Raw genomic sequence first — 15,946 nt, forward strand, 5'->3', positions numbered from 1 at the left:
TACACCACACAGAGCCGCCATCAGCTGTCGCTACGGCAAAGCGGACTGGAGCTGGTCCAGCTGCTCTCTGTACATGGATCTCTCAGCGGGGAAGGAAGGAAGGGTGAGCAAACGAAGCAGAAGCAGCAACAGAAGAAGGGGAGAGCGAGAGAAGAGAAGGGGGAGGTTGTTGGTGTTTGGCGCCGGTGGAGGGAGTCATTCCTACAGCTGCACTTCCGGTCGGCATTTTGTTCTGAGGTAGCGAGACCGACGCTCGCATTCACGCAGGCTCCTCTTTTTTCTCTCTCTTTCTCTCTCCTCCCTCCCCCTTTCCTCCCTCCCCGGTACCGACTCACCGTGGCCTAAGTAGTTTCCTCCGTGCCCCGCCCCAACCGCGTACACAGAGGAGGCGGCGGAGGAGGCGGTGGTGACGGCGGCGGAAGAGAAGGACCGAGCCGCGGTAGAGATTTTCCCCCCTCCTCCCTTTCGTTAGCTCCTTTCCTCCCTCCCCTCCCGGGGTCCGGTCGGTCGGTCGGTGGGTGCGTGAGGTGTTTATCGAATCCGGTTTGGCCTGGCCTGTGTGGATGTTGGTGTGAATTAGGCTCGGTGGGAGGACGACGGCAAGGAGGAGAAGGAAGAAGAAGAAAAAGAGGAGGAGGAGGAGGAGGAAGAAGAAGACGGTGGCGACGACGACGACGACGACTTAAGGGATTCGCTTCGGCCGCTCTTCCCCCCCTCTCCGGCTCTACATGTTCGCTGCACTGAGGAGGAGACGGAAGAGGAGCCAGCCCCCCTCCCGGCCCGGATTATTGTTGTTATATTATCTCCCCTCCTCCTCCTCTCGCTCCGCGGCGGCCCAGCGGCGGATCCTCTGAGGAGGGAGGGGGGCGGATTTTTTCCCCTCGTTTCCCCCCCCCGGTTTGGTTTTCGGTTGGATTCAGACGGTGTTTTGCTCAGGTAAAAGCCCCCACCCGCTTTCTCCCCTCTTCAGGTTTCTCCTCCACGGTGGAAGGGAAGCAGCGAGCTGGGCCTCCTCTTAGGCTAGGCGGCCCAGTCGGGAAGCAGAGCGGAGATTAATCTTTTCGGCCGGTGTGGGGGGAAAAAGGCAGGGGAGGGAGGCAGAAGAGAATTAATGAGTGGTAGCCCGGGGTGTTTCGCGTTTTTCTCCTCTTGGCGTTTTGGCGGAGGAGAATGGTTTTTGCCGAGCTACTGGAGAAGCCCAGGCCTCGAGGAGGGCGCAGGCCCAGCGGCCAGCGCTTTCACTCAAGCTCGGGGATTAGAGAGGCGAAGTGTCTTCTCTGTGACAGGCCTCGGCGCCCGAGAGCAAGAGTGGGAGGAGGAAACAATACAGTTAAACAGCGACTGGGCACCGAACCTGTACCATATTTACAACTTCACCGGCGGGGGGAGGAGTGAGGGGAGAGCAAAGAAAAGGTCCCAGCCAAATCAGGCGGTGGGAGACGGGCGCTTGCACGCACTCGCTGTGTATGGTTAGCAGCAAATACATTTTTCTTTATTCTTGCTCATTGTCGACGTTCAGATACTTTATACACATTCGTACGGCTGGAAAGATCATTGTTACCACTAGCTGTGTAAATCCCTTTGAATGCATATATTGCTTTGATAAAATAAAACTCGTCCTTACTAGGTGACTGATAGAACGCAAACACCTGCACAACTATCAGAACGTAAACGGGGTTGCAGCGTACCACCATTATCTCTTTTGCTAGTTCTCTTTACATAAAAAAGATACATAGTTCTCTGTTGTGGCCTGCCGGGAAAAATGTTTATACTTTTTAACAATCGGTTACAGTACTAAACAGAAAGGGCCATCCATGTGGTTGTTTTGACACACTTAGAGGCCAAAAACTAATCTGGCATCTTCTCGTAAATTGTGGTGATTACGGCTGCAATCCAAAAACATGCGTGTGGCATCAAGTCCTATTGATCTCAGTGCTACATACTTCTGAGTAAACATGGTTAGTATTGGCCTGAAAAATGAGTCAAAACTGTGCAGAATTTGATTGAATTTCCCATATTTTTTGTATCGGAGTAGATCAATTTCAAATTCATAGATATTGTGTCCATGTTGCTTGTGTAATTGGATGATACCTCTGTCAGTTGTCTGAAAGTTCTTTTATAGTCTTCTAATAGTATTAAATGCTAGCAAATGTAGTATTTTAAAAAATACATGTAGCATGTTTTAGAAACTAGATACTTATAAATGTTCTCTTAATAGAACTGAATTGTTCTTCGTAACTGAAGAATTGTGTATTTCAGCTGGTTTGATAGCTATTTATATATAGATAGCTGCCAAATGAATTCTTCTGATGATAGTTAGAGCACAGCAACATTTCATCATGTCATTTTTCATGATGTTTGTAGGTGTCTTAGTTGTCTTGGAAGCTAGCTTCTGTTTATTACTTCTCATAAGTAAATTAACTTTTGTTGTCCAGAAATTACTATTTATGGCTCCTGATACATGTTAATATAGTGAAGTTAATATAGCTGTCTCATAGAATGCGTGTTTTTTAATGCTGTAAATCTGTGTAGTAGTCAAGTAGTGTGTCTGTGATTTGTATTGGTCAGGCAGCAGTTTGAATTTTAAAAAGCCTGAAGATCCTGCTGAGCCCCAAACCTGGCCTCCCTCCCTCCCACTAATCTGCCATTCCTGTCTTTGTGCTGCCTGGGCCTGTTAGACACTGTTTGCAACAGGGCCTCAGGCCTATATGCACGGGAGAGGAACCATTTTCAGTTTGAAGAAGCAGCTTTTATTTCTCAAGTTTATGAATTACAGAGCAAGCCACGAGTTGTTTCTAATTGTGCCTGTGTGTGTAACTGAATCTTTGTTTTCCCTCAGCTGTGGTGTGTATGAAGGCCAAGCATAGACTATGGAAAATAGTTGTACTTCAGTGTTTTTCATCATCAGAAAGCGACACTAGATCTGATAATTCTTTTGTTGCTTAACTTGCACACAGCATGGTTTTGCAAGCTGTTATGCTCACATTTTGTATGTCTTCAGCAAGTTGTTTATTTTAGTTCCAGATTTAAGTTTGAACTAATTTCCTATAAGCATACATCCTCTTGCTGTTGTCTTTTACTTTATTCAAAGATTTCATGCGTTTTAAAGTTGTTCATATTATACATTGTGTGTATAAAATTCAGTATCTTAAATCTGAAGATCTTCAGAATTTTTCCTAAATGTATGCCTTTGATCTGTGTCATTATTTGACAGTGTTTTACTTCTAATTTATATGATGATATAGTGTTAGTGTTTTTTTAATATCAAGCAGTTGACAGAAGACTAAGAGGTATCTAGAAATGCTAATGAATTATTTCTTGATTAAATGTGTGTGATTAGTATGCCTTAGCTAATATGGAACATATTTTTCTTGCTTCCCAAAGATTGATAGTTGATGCACGCTTTCAATTTTTTAGCACTTTAAAACTAACATTGTAGTTTTACAAAGAAAGTCTTATGTAAGGAAGAGTGTTTTAACAAAGTATAATAAACAATGTTGCAATTCCATTTAATCTTAAAGTGAAACTGATTCAGTTCATGGCTCATATACTGGGGTGTGGATGGGATTTTACTTGTGTAAGCCTTATATTGTACAAAGGACCGTCCCCCCCGCCTGATTTTTATATGCATTTGGGAATGGTGAATGTGTTTGTGCATACAGTAGAAATAGAGATGCATTTTAAATACATAACGATTTTCACAAACATTTATGTAGAACTTTAAGTTGTGTGAAATGTAACTGCATTTTAGTTAAGTACTGCATATATTTTGTCTTCAATTATTTCAATTTAAGAACTCAAATTAGTTTAGGCCTTTAGCATTGGAGTTACAAATTCTGGCATCACCAGATGCCCACATATTCTCATTTATTTTATTAAAATGGCATACATACTAACTGCATGGATTAAGTGTGGAATCAGTGCCATATATACAATCAATCTAGGTCAAGGACAATGACCCTTTTTTGTATTTGGTACCCAGGACAATTGGGAGACAAGGGTTCGAATCCCCACATAGCCACAAAGCTCACTGGGTGATCTTGGGCCAGTCACTGCCTCTCAGCCTCATGAAAACCCTATACATAGGGTCGCCATAAGTTAGGATCGACTTGAAGGCAGTACATTTTTTTTCACCCAGGACAATGCACTTCCAATCCTGAAAGTGCACATAAGATGTCTTATGTACTTTGTCTTCTGTACTTTATACATGTGGCAAAACTAGTTATTGCTGAATAGATTAAAGAATTTACTGTGACTGAGACAAATCAATTCAATGACTTTAGCATTTCTAGATAACAGTAATTTAATGCAAGTAGTGCCATACTTTATAATACAGAAATCTTGACTGGACTTAAATATGCAAGAATGATTCTTCCAAATACTTTTAAAACTCTAGTTCTGGTTCTAAGATCTTCTTAGAAATAGGTTCTACTGCAATTGGTATGATCTGCTTCCATATCTTCAAGTCACGGATGAGTTTTTCATTGTAAGGCACTTGTGTATATTGATGAGGACAGGGCTGGAAAATCCTGTATGTTGGATCCAAACTTGGTCTTCCATTAGTAGAAAGTATCCTGTGGCAGCAAGATGAGGAGGTGATTTTTGGTTTTTGCCACCATCACCATGTCCTTGCTGTTTGGAAGGGGGCGGTATCCTCTGAAACCCCCCAGCACATTATTCACAGGTACAGGAGGCTGCAGGGGAGTTAGTGGATATCTCCTCCCCCTCCTGTGCCTGCAAAAACATTCAGTTAATGGAATTCCACACTCTTGCAAATCTGCATGTGCCTAGAACATGCTGAAAGCTTGGTGCTTAACACTGACATTGGCTGCTAAATATTGCTGGAGTTTAGGAATAATAGTCTTGTAAATAAGTTGAGTGTAATGGTTTTTCTTCATGCCATTCTTAGATTTAAACCTACCATCATATTTTCTGGTTGTAGTGCTATTGAAATATTATGCATTTAACTTGAAAATGATATAAGTTATCATCAGCCAAAAAGTTTTACTAGCTAATCTGCCTGTTGAATTGCTATGAGTTGCTTATGGCCACTAGGTACCTGAAAAGCAAAAAGAAGGAGCTAACTTGAAGTTTACAGAGCTTCCCTGCCTGATCACCTCATAAAATTTATTTTATTTATTTATGAAAACATTTATGAGGAGCCTTTTTACTGAAAAAGGGCTCCCATGGTCGCATACAACTTAATTTTTAAAAATAACTTCTTGTTCTCAGCCACAGTGATTAGTGGAACATCTATAACCATTTTATTACGATGCTTTAAATCTTGGGTTTTTGTATCTTTGCTCCTTTATTCAGCCTCATTTCTGAATGGTTAACATCTGAATGAGTTTACTGTGAAAACTCAATGCACTTTCTAGTTACAAGATTTATTTATTATAGATACTGCCTTTCGCAAATGTCCCAAATGAAGCCTAAGTCTGCAGTCTTAAGTACATTTATTTGAAAGTAAGCTCCAGCACTGCATATTAGCCTTGTGAATATTAGCCTTACTCAAGGAATAGATGTCTCTCTCTTGGTTTTAAGGGCAATTTGCACTTTTTCTCAATTGTTAGAGGGCATGCATCATGTATACACCCTCTATAGCAGGCAAGGAGTGGGCAATCTGTGGCCTTCTGGATATTTTTGGACTGTAGCTCCCATAAGTGCCACCTGGCATGGTCATTGGTTGTGGATGATAGAAAATGTAATTCAACAACATCTGGAGGGCTATAGATTAGCCACCCCTGTACTGTAATGTGGCTGAGCATTTACCACAAAGCTGGGAATCACTCTCTTCTAGTGTTAGAGCCAATGAACAAACAAAAGAGCTAGGGTATGGAGGATGCAGACAAGCTCTATCATAGTAAGATAGTGTGCCACTCAGGCCACCTACTTGGGCAGCCCTGGGCTAGTGGAAAACTGCAGAGCTAGCATAATTACTTGTTAAGCTTGTCATGCAATTTTGGGCATGGGATGTTTGGGGGTATTAGTTGTAGACCATCAATTTGCAAACCTGGCCACTTGGAGTGAGTAATAGGTGAGCACCTGAGCTGTATGCACAGTTGGCCAAGCATTACTGCTGGCTGTGCGTGCAGCTCAAGATTAGATGCTATCATTTTAGGCTGTGCATGTATTTTTTTTAACCTTTTTATCTTAAGGGTTTCTGGTCCTTTGAAGAGGGTGAAAGTACAAAGAACCATGCTTGCAACTTCAAATGGTAGCATCTTGTCCAAGCACCCTGCTGTGTTTTCCTTCTTGCTTTCTGTCCCATCTAGTACTAGGCCAGAAAACCCATAGGCTAACAGCCATAGTGCACCATACTGTGGTTTGTCTGCAGGAAACAAAGCAGATCTTCTATATACCACTGAGAGAGAGATGCAGAACATAGTGGCCTTACCTGGCTTTCTCAATGCCTTCTGGACTTAACTGAAGGTGCTTTGAACTTGTGCAGAGCTGTCTCTTTAACAGTGCACTTGGGATGCACAACAGAGTCTAGAAGCAGCAGTATTGCAGTGAATATGCCCACAAGGTAAAGTCATGGTATTTTGTGAGTTTTCCTTTTAGCAATGTTTGTGGTAATGGGGAGGGGAAGAGAATGGAACTAAGCATAACAATAGGATCCTAATACGCAACAAGAAGAAGATGCTGAATTCCTTTCTAGGGCAATCTACAATCAATGGCACATTGAAATACAACCTCTTCTGTACTTTGATGCAACTGTTCTGAATGTGTGGAGGGAAGAAAAAGCATTGCTGGGCAGCAGGTAGGTGGTATTGGATTAGTGCATGCATCTCATTACTGAGACATGCATTAATCGAGAACACTACTATACAGCTATTTACTGTGTGAAGCCGCTGGAGTTGCTTCTGTGTGGTGTGCTTGTAATGTGAGCACTGTCTGAAAACACCCCACAGTGGGGGAGACTGATGTGATCAGCTTTCATCCAGGAGTTGAACTTTGAAAAAAATTAGGTTCTTCTAACTGTATGTCAGCAGCAGCAAACACAATTTTAAGTAACAGATTTAGTTCAGGTGTAGTTTTTTCCCTTCTTCCAGCATAGAATAATATTTTCAGTTTTATTGAGACAAGGCTCATTGACAGAATTTAGGAAGAAACCAATGGATTTGCTGTATTTGCTTTAGGAACAGAAAAAGCTGTCTTAAACCATGTCAGACCATCAGTCCATCTAGCTCAGTATTGTCACTGCTGAATGTTGGTGAGTCCGGGGTTTCAGGCAGGGGACATTCCCAGCTCTACCTAGAGATGCCAGGGATTGAACCTGGGACTTTCTGCATGTAAAGGAATGTAGTAGTCATTGAACTAGGGTGCTTGGAATAAAATTGATCACATCCTGTTCATCTTTTCTAACTTAACCCACATGCTTGTTAAGATTAATTTTAGTTTTTTCTCTATTCTTATCAGTGAGAAGCTGTCAAAGTAAATGCAAGAGACCTAACAATTGCAGAACTTTCCTTTTCTCCTTTTCTTCTTGTTCTGTGGTTTGTTGGAGAAAGGTGTCTGCTTTGATCTGTCCATGGTTAAAACATATAGGGGTTCTTTTTAACTTCCCCTTCTGCCTTAAGCACATGATTATTGACCTGTTTATTTTGAACCAGTTATCAGTTTTTGGGTTTGGTGCTCTTACTATGGTTCTGTTTCAAGGAAAGTGAAAAATTTCAGTTTACTGAAAAACAAATCCTTGTTCCTAACATAGTATAATATGGTCACTTTATGGAGCAAACACAAAAGGTCTTTTTTAAAAGCAGAGTCTCCTTAATCATTGTAATGTAGGTTCCCCCTGAATAGCAATGCTTTGGTTGACTAGACATACTGCCTCATTCTACACATGTATACTCAAAAGTAATCTCAATTTAATTAAATGGGACTTCTGAGTATGTTTGTAGATGCTACATTTCCAAGACTTTGACTGCAATATTGTACAAACAGCAATGCCTCTAGTGACTTGCTTACCTAGCGAGTTCAAGCCTGAGATAGAATGTAAATTCGGTGGTAGTGGTTCAAATTAATGTTCTTTGCATGATTATAGTATATATAGCATCCACCCCAGAGTTCTCAAAGAACTGAAAAGTGAAATTGCAGATCTTCTAACAAAAATATGTAACATGACCCTCAGACCAGCCTCTATACCTAAAGACTGGATTGTGGCCAATGTAATGCCAATTTCTAAAAGGGGCTCTGGGAGATCCTGGAAATTACAGTCCTGGGAAAACTGGTGGAAAGTGTTGTTAAAGATAAAATAACCAAGCATATAGAAGAAGCATTGCTGAAGCAGAGCTAGCATGGCTTCTGCAAGGGTAAGTCTTGTCTCATCAACCTATCAGAGTTCTTTGAGAGTGTCAACAAACATATAGATAGAGGTGATCCGGTTGACATAGTGCACTTGGGCTTTCAAAAAGCTTTCAGTAAAGTACTCCACCAAACACTCCTGCTTAGCAGTCATGGAATAACAAGAGAGGTTGTGGATCAGGAATAGGTTAAATAGCAAGAAGCAGAGAGTAGGAATAAATGGACAGTTCTTCCATTGAAGGGCTGTAGAAAGTGGAGTACCCCAAGGATGTGTATTGGGGCCTATGCTTTTTAACTTGTTCATAAGTGATTTAGAATTGGGGTGAGTAGTGAGGTGGCCAAGTTTCCTGATGATACTAAATTGTTCCAACAAAACAAAAACAAAAATATATTGTGAAGAGCTCCGAAAAGACCTCTGCAAACTGAATGAATGGGCAGTAAAATGGCAAATGCAATTTAATGTGAGCAAATGTAAAGTGATGCATGTTGAAGCAAAAAATCTTAATTTCACATATATGTTTATGGGGTCTGAACTGGCAGTGACTGACCAGGAACAAGACTTTGAGGTTGTAGTGGATAGCTTGATGAAGATGTTGACCCAGTATGCAACAGTTGTGAAAAAGGCAAATTCCATGCTAGGGCTCATTAGGAAAAAAATCCTAATGTATAATGGCTTATAATCATAATGGCGTTATACAAAGCTATCGTGTGACTGCATTCGGAATTAAAAGAGCTGGTTGCTGGAATTAAAAGAGCCTGGTTCACCTGAAAAAATATATTATAGATATGAAAAAGGTGCAAGAAAGGGGAACCAAGATGATCAAGGGGACGGAGTGACTCTTCCCTGAGGAAAGGTTGCAGCATTTGTGGCTTTTAGTTTAGAGAAAAGGTGAGAAGGAGGTGGCATGATAGACAGTGTATAAAATGATGCATGGCATGAAGAAAGTGGGAAGAGACAAGTTTTTCTCCCTCTGATGACACTAGAACTCAGGGACATTCAATGAACCTGAATGCTGAAAGATTCAGGACAAATAAAAGAAGGTACTTCTTCATACTCCCCATAGATAAGCTACGGAACTTGCTCCCAGAGGAGGCAGTGATGGCCACCTACTTGGAGGGATTTAAAAACATTCATGGAGGATAAGGCTATGAAAGACTATAGCCATAATGGCTATGCTCTGCCTCCACAGTTGGAGGTTGTTGGAAACCGCAAGAGGGGAAAGTGCTCTTGTGCTCTGGTCTTGCTTGTGGGTTTCCCACAGACATCTGGTTGGCCACTTAATAGGATGCCAGACTAGAAGGGCCATTGGCCTGATCCAGCAGGCTCTTCTTATAACAGTAGAAAAGCAAAGCAGCTAGCCAGTTTTCAGGGAGCTGGTGTCAAGATAAGGCAATGCCAGTACTTAAGCACTGTGAAGGTGTTCAGGTTTATTAGGTGGAATCTTGGTAGGAAAATAATTTACTTGAAAGTAGCTCTGTTAAACTTGTTTTAGAATAAGTATGTCTCATGCAAAGAACATGCTATCGCTATAGTGACCTAGATGTAGCACAGTCAGGCAATATTTGGTGAGATGGTGTTCAGGTGTTAGAGGCAAATGAACTACCTGGAAGTGTTTTGGTCCCCCCCCCCCATTTTTGATTCTCAACGTACTTAAAATACTACTTTTGTTTTTTCATTTCCTTTTTTAGAAAGAGGCAAAAAAGTATGTATAAGTATAAGTACTGTATAAGTATGGAAGTTGTATGGTTCTGAATAGACACCTTTTTGTGTATCTACTTAATGGTCAAGTCAGATTGCTATTTATTCATATTATATAAACATTCTAACTTTTCTTTTGCACCTTCCACTGTAACTAAATGTCTTTCACAAGGATAAACGTTAATAAGTTAGATAAGAACATAACAGAGGAATGCTGTGTTGCCCTGTAATGGGTTGCTAAAGAGTCAGCTCCGTCAGCAAATTCTGGTCACCCCACTGATTTTTATTAGCCATGAGAAAAGGGAAAAATTAAAAGACACAGCACTAGGTTGGGCAGAGATGTTTAAAACTGCCTAGACAGCTCAACACTGTGATGAGGGTGCAAAATTACCCCTTTCTTGGTCATGAGATCGATCATTTGATAAGCAGAGAGTGGGCAATAACCTCCTCAACTGATCTGCATGTACCAGCTGAGGAGGAGAGACTGTGCGCCTGTATGCCACACATCTCATTGGCATGCAGCTGAAAATGTGCATTGGCTGAAGGTGAGTTTGGTCTTCTGACCAAAAAAGATTAGCCGCCTCTGCTCTAAAGTATCTATTATGACCCCTGTTATTCCTTTTAAGTGAATTTTGAATTCACTCTGACAATGTAAATAAAGAATTTTTGGCAGAAGATGAGCATGCATAACCCCGCCTCCCAACCATGCGCACACACAAGCACCTGTTAAATAGGTAGACAGGCTTATATGTATTGTTACTAGCGATCACTGATGTGACTGGCATATTTGTAGATGGCACTTCTTTCTAAGAAAGACAAAAATTGTTTCATGGACTTGCTTGCTGCTGTTTATTTAGTTTTGGTTTTGTGTATCATCTGAAGATATGGTACAGTCTTTTGCATTACCACGATCTTCTGTGCCTTTAACTTACAATTAAAGTAGGAAATATGAACCATAAGAATGATGGGACTTCTGTTCAGAAAGGAGCATTGTCAGATTGGAAAATATAGCTAATTGCACATTTTGCTTCCATGGACTGGTTGCATACTCTTAATGAACATGGTATGGTGCATGGGATATCAGATTGAGTGTGCATTAATGAATATGGTGGGTGCAACAGAATACATATTTCACAGTTCCCTGCCTGACTTTACTGATCCAACCTCTCAAGGCTTGTGTTAGAATTATACAACATGAGAGAAATAGAACTTACGTATATTGACATTTTTTAACATGCAGAGTTTTGGCAACTGTATGAGGTTGATGGGTGCTCTTATTTCAGTTACAGGATTCACTTTCTGAAAGTACCCAAATGTGATTTAACAGGTTAGCTGACCAATTTGTTACTGTTGCATGTTTGACTATGTATAACTGTGATACACAGCTGGTATAGCACAGTGGGGAGGAGAGCCTGGCTGGGAGTCCAGAGTCTGTGAGTTCAAATCCCCACTTTTGTTTCTTGGATGTCAAGGGCCAGATAAAAATCACCCCCACAGTGAGTGGCTCAGGGGTTATGTGCCCTGCCACCTGTGCAGCCCTGGGCAAGCTGCATTATCCCAAGGCTGGCTTGTGCAGCTGTGGCAAGCTCAGCAGGCCCTAGCCAGCTGGAGAGGACTAGCCTCAGAGGGAGACAATGGTAAACCCCCTCTGAACACCGCTTACCATGAAAACCCTATTCATAGGGTCGCCATAAGTCGGGATTGACTTGAAGGCAGTCCATTTCCATTTTTCACAGCTGTGATATCTGGAAACAATTTTCCTATTAGAAATAACAAATGAAAGCTGCAATTCTTTGCATTTTACTATGAGAAGGCAGATGATAAAATGTTGAATTTGTCTCCTTATATTTCATAAAGGTGAATGTTTCCAGGGAAATGATTTTCTAAGCACTGGTTGTGCCGCAGTTGCTATATCTGGTAACCCTGAATGAGTTCATTGTCTCTTCCTTTATTTTTTTTAAAAAGGCAAGTTATCAATATATGTTTTGTGCTATGTCTTACAGAGAATATATATATTTAATGTTGCTGGGGAAAAAGTGTTAGCTTTACACTTTCCCAAATATTATATTGAAAATCTACTTGACATCCTTTTTTCTGGCTGAAACTTGGTAGACACCTTCTTCAGTAATGTAAATAAAAGTTGAGGGGAATTCTTCCACAATTAAACAGATGTTTTTTCAAGGGCAGATGTAAATCTTGCCCCGTCCCACCTTGCAAAACATAAATACTTAACAGTCCCTTATTACAGGATGTCAAGATACATGCTCACAAGTATGTTTTGCTGATAGAGGGTGCCAGAATACATTAAAGGAATAACATGAACACATATTAGGAGATTTGAGTGTTTAGTTTTCACACTTTTCAGATTCAGGATTAACCATTAATCAAAAGCTGTAACATGGACTCTCTATTTATAAAATTTATATAGAAGAGATGTTTTTAAGTTAAATGCTATCACCTTGTGCATCTTCAGCTTGCAGAATTCCTTTCATTTGTTCATGAGATGCTAAGGATGGCTAGGTTGAAAAGGCTCTGAGACTCTTATGCTCATAAAGCTGGGATTGGGGACCTTTTTGGCCTGGCAGGTCAGTTCCTTATCTAACCTTACTCCATGGGCCAGCTTTGACAGATGGGCAGGACAACTTCCCTGTCAGTCTGTTGTGCATCACTTTCCAAGTGCCTGACAGCCTACTGATTGTCAGGCACTTGGAAACCACAGTGAAAGGGGCTCTGCTGCTTCTGTAGCACAGCCATTTTGGTACGTACCCCACACCTGACATCACATATGATGTCAGGTGTGTGCGGCCTAGGGAAAATGGCTTTGCAGGCCAAATGGGGAGGCCTAGTAGGTCTTGGTCCAGCAATTCTCCATCCCTGTCATAAAGGTAGGGTCACAACCTTGTTGACTCGGGCAAATTTAAAAAACAAACAGACTCCAAAGCTCAGTAAAAAAAGAAAAAAAGCAGGCAAACCCCTTTTCTTATTGGGCGAAATACCCCTGGTCATGCCCCTGTCCCCCAAACTTACCAGGTAGGGCTCCTTTTCAAAAAGGTTTTAGAGGGAGGCTAGAAGGCAAAGCACTGGCCTGCAGCTACGCTGCCCCTTTTTTCCTGTGAAGAATATCTCTGGGTCCATTCTGAGGGAAGATGGCAGGGTGGATTGATGTACTTTGCTTTCCAGCTAGACCAGCACCACCCAGTATAAAAAAAGGAAAATTAAATATAAAATAAAAATCCTAAAACCACATGCAGAATAAAAATTTGGAGGGGGGGCTTGGTGGATTCCAGCGGGGACATCTGAGGATGCCATGATTCCCACAGCTGCCACATTGGGCACCTCGGTCATAAAGCACTAAGAACTGAGCTCACATGCCTTGTGTGAAAACATCTTGGTTAGTTGTAGAGCCCTTCTTCCCCTTTATTGTGATTAATGACAAGGAAAATAAGAATTTTTTGCCTTGCCAGACACATAGATTGTAGTTAAACAATTCTGGACCAATAAATGAAGGCACAATGGATTCATGGACCAATTCCAGTTCAGGATAAAGCAGTCTTAAAAAAAACAAAACAAAACTAACAACTCTGGTAGAAAGAGTTGCCCATTTTCCTCTTCTTGAGCAGATTTGCTAAGCGGGCATTCAGATTGTGTATTTGGTCTTTAATGTAGAAGAAAGTTTTGTTTTATATCTGTACAGTTTATATATATGATCAGTATTTTACTCTGGAAGACAGAAACAAAATTCAAAGTGATCTTGATAGGCTGAAGCATTGGGCTGAAAATAACAGAATGAAATTTAATGAAAAAGAAACCAAATGCACAGTTTTAAGATGTGGGATGCTTGGCTCAACAATACGATATGTGAAAAAGTTCTTGGAATTGTTGTTGATCACATGCTGAATATGAGCCAACAGTGCAGTGTGGCTGCAAAAAGGCAAATGCTGTTTTAGATTGTATTAGGAGAAATATGGTTTCCAAATTGTGTCAAGTACTAGTTCCGCTCTATTTGGCACTGGTCATCTTCAGTACTGTGCCCATTTCTGGACACCACACTTTAAGAGTAATGGAGACAAACTGGAACAGGTTCAGAGGACGACAACAAGGATGATCAATGGACTGGAAACAAATCCTCGTGAGAAGAGATTGAAAGAACTGGGCATGTTTAGCCTTGAGAAGAGAAGACTGAGGGGAGAGATATGATAGGACTGTTCAAGTACTTGAAAGGTTGTCACACAGAGGAGGGCTGGGATCTCTTCTTGATTGTCCTTGAGTGCAGGACACAGAATAATGGGCTCATGCTACAGGAAGCCAGATTTTGGCTGAACATCATGAAAAACTTCCTAAGTGTTAGAGCAGTACAACAATGGAACCAGTTACCTAAGGAGATGGTGGGCATTCAAGAGGCAGCTGGACAGAGCCACCTGTCAGGTATGCTTTAAGCTGGATTCCTGCAATGAGCAGGGGTTGAACTTTATGGCCTCTTAGGCTCCTTCCAACTCTATGATTATATCATTCTATGATTTACTGAAATAAAAATGTTTTAGTTAATATTGTGCTAAAGGAGGAAAAGGAGATTGCAGAGAAATCTGAATGCTTTGTATGTATCTTCACAGGGAAACAAATAGTGCAGATCCCTGTGCCTGAACTAACTTTTATGAGAAGGGAATCTGAGGAACTGAGACAAATAGTGGTGACAAGAGGTGGAAGTTCTAGGCCTTATTGTCACATTAAAAACTGACAAATAACTGAGTCCAGAGGGCATCCACATGAGACTTCTTAAAATACTCAAATGTGAAATTGCTGATTTTTGAACAAAATATGGGGGCTGATCTTACCAAAAGGACTGGAAAGTGCTCAATATACAAATTTTTCAAAAGGGATTCAGGGAAAGCCAGGAAATTAGCTTAACATCTATTTTGGGAAAACTGGTAGAGAGCATTGTTGAAAATAGAATTACCAAGCATACAGAAGAACAAGTTTTGCTGAAGAACCACTAGCATGCCGTTCACAGGGTAAGTGATATCCTATTAAGAGTTCTTTGGGGGTGTCAACAATCATATAGATAGAAGTGATCCAGTTTATACTAGCGTACTTGAAGTTTCAAAAACCTTTTGTGAAAGTACCTCACCAAAGACTCCTGAGTAAGCCTAGGAATGGTGGAATAAAAGGAGAGCTCCTTTTGTATCAGTAACTGGTTAAAGTACAAGGAGCAGAGAGTAGAAAGAAATGGTGAGTTCTCCCATCGGAGGGATCCAGGACCTGTGCTTTACCTTGTTCATAAATTATTTAGGCTGCAATCCAATGCACACTTACATGGAAGTAAGTCATATAGAACCCAGTGGAGCTTACCTCTGAGTAGACATGTATTGGATTGCAACCTTAGAGTTAGGAGTGAGCAGCCAAGCTTGCTGATACCAAATTGTTGTGGGTGGTTAAAACAAAAAAGGACTTTGAAGAGCTCCAAAAGGATTTCTCCAGACTGAATGAATAGGCAGTAAATGGCAAATTCAGTTCAATGTAAACAAGTGTAAAGTGATGCATGTTCGGGCAATTTTTTTAAAAAAAAATTCACATGTGCTACCTGTTCAGCTCATGAGGGCTGAACTGGCAGCGACTGACCAGAAATGAGAGTTTGCGGCCATAGTGGATAGCTGGATATTGGCCCAGTGTATGGCAGCTGTGAAAAAGGCGAATTCCATGCTAGGAATCAGGAAAGGAATTAAAAACAAAACTGCCATTTTATAAGTCTATGGTTCAAAAGCACTTGAAATACTGTATACAGTTCTGGTTGCCTCATCTCAAAAAGGATAGTGTGGAACAGAAAAAGGTTAAAAGGGCAACCAACATGATCAAGAGATTGGAGCAACTCTACCATCGCCTACCCTTCAGCAGCAGGTCCCAGGACAGGTTATAACAATTTAAAATTCAGTATTACAAAACCAT

The 15,946-nt window shown here is 41.1% G+C and overlaps 1 protein-coding gene across 8 annotated transcripts in view; it reads left to right on the plus strand.

Moving 5' to 3' along the window:
• Nucleotides 1-213: 213 nt before the first annotated feature.
• Nucleotides 214-15,946, plus strand: part of NIPBL (NIPBL cohesin loading factor) — a 227,798-nt gene continuing 212,065 nt past the window's right edge. For 5 of the 8 annotated variants that reach the window (XM_061616519.1, XM_061616509.1, XM_061616536.1 and 2 more), the window contains exon 1: nt 215-936. The gene's annotated coding sequence lies outside the window, so the exon portion shown is untranslated. Of the gene's footprint in view, nt 937-15,946 lie in introns of all 8 variants that reach the window. The other 3 variants (XM_061616556.1, XM_061616564.1, XM_061616582.1) reach the window with 2 other exon arrangements.

The sequence above is a fragment of the Rhineura floridana genome, chromosome 1 (genome assembly GCF_030035675.1).
Source record: "Rhineura floridana isolate rRhiFlo1 chromosome 1, rRhiFlo1.hap2, whole genome shotgun sequence".
Lineage (NCBI taxonomy): Eukaryota > Metazoa > Chordata > Lepidosauria > Squamata > Rhineuridae > Rhineura > Rhineura floridana.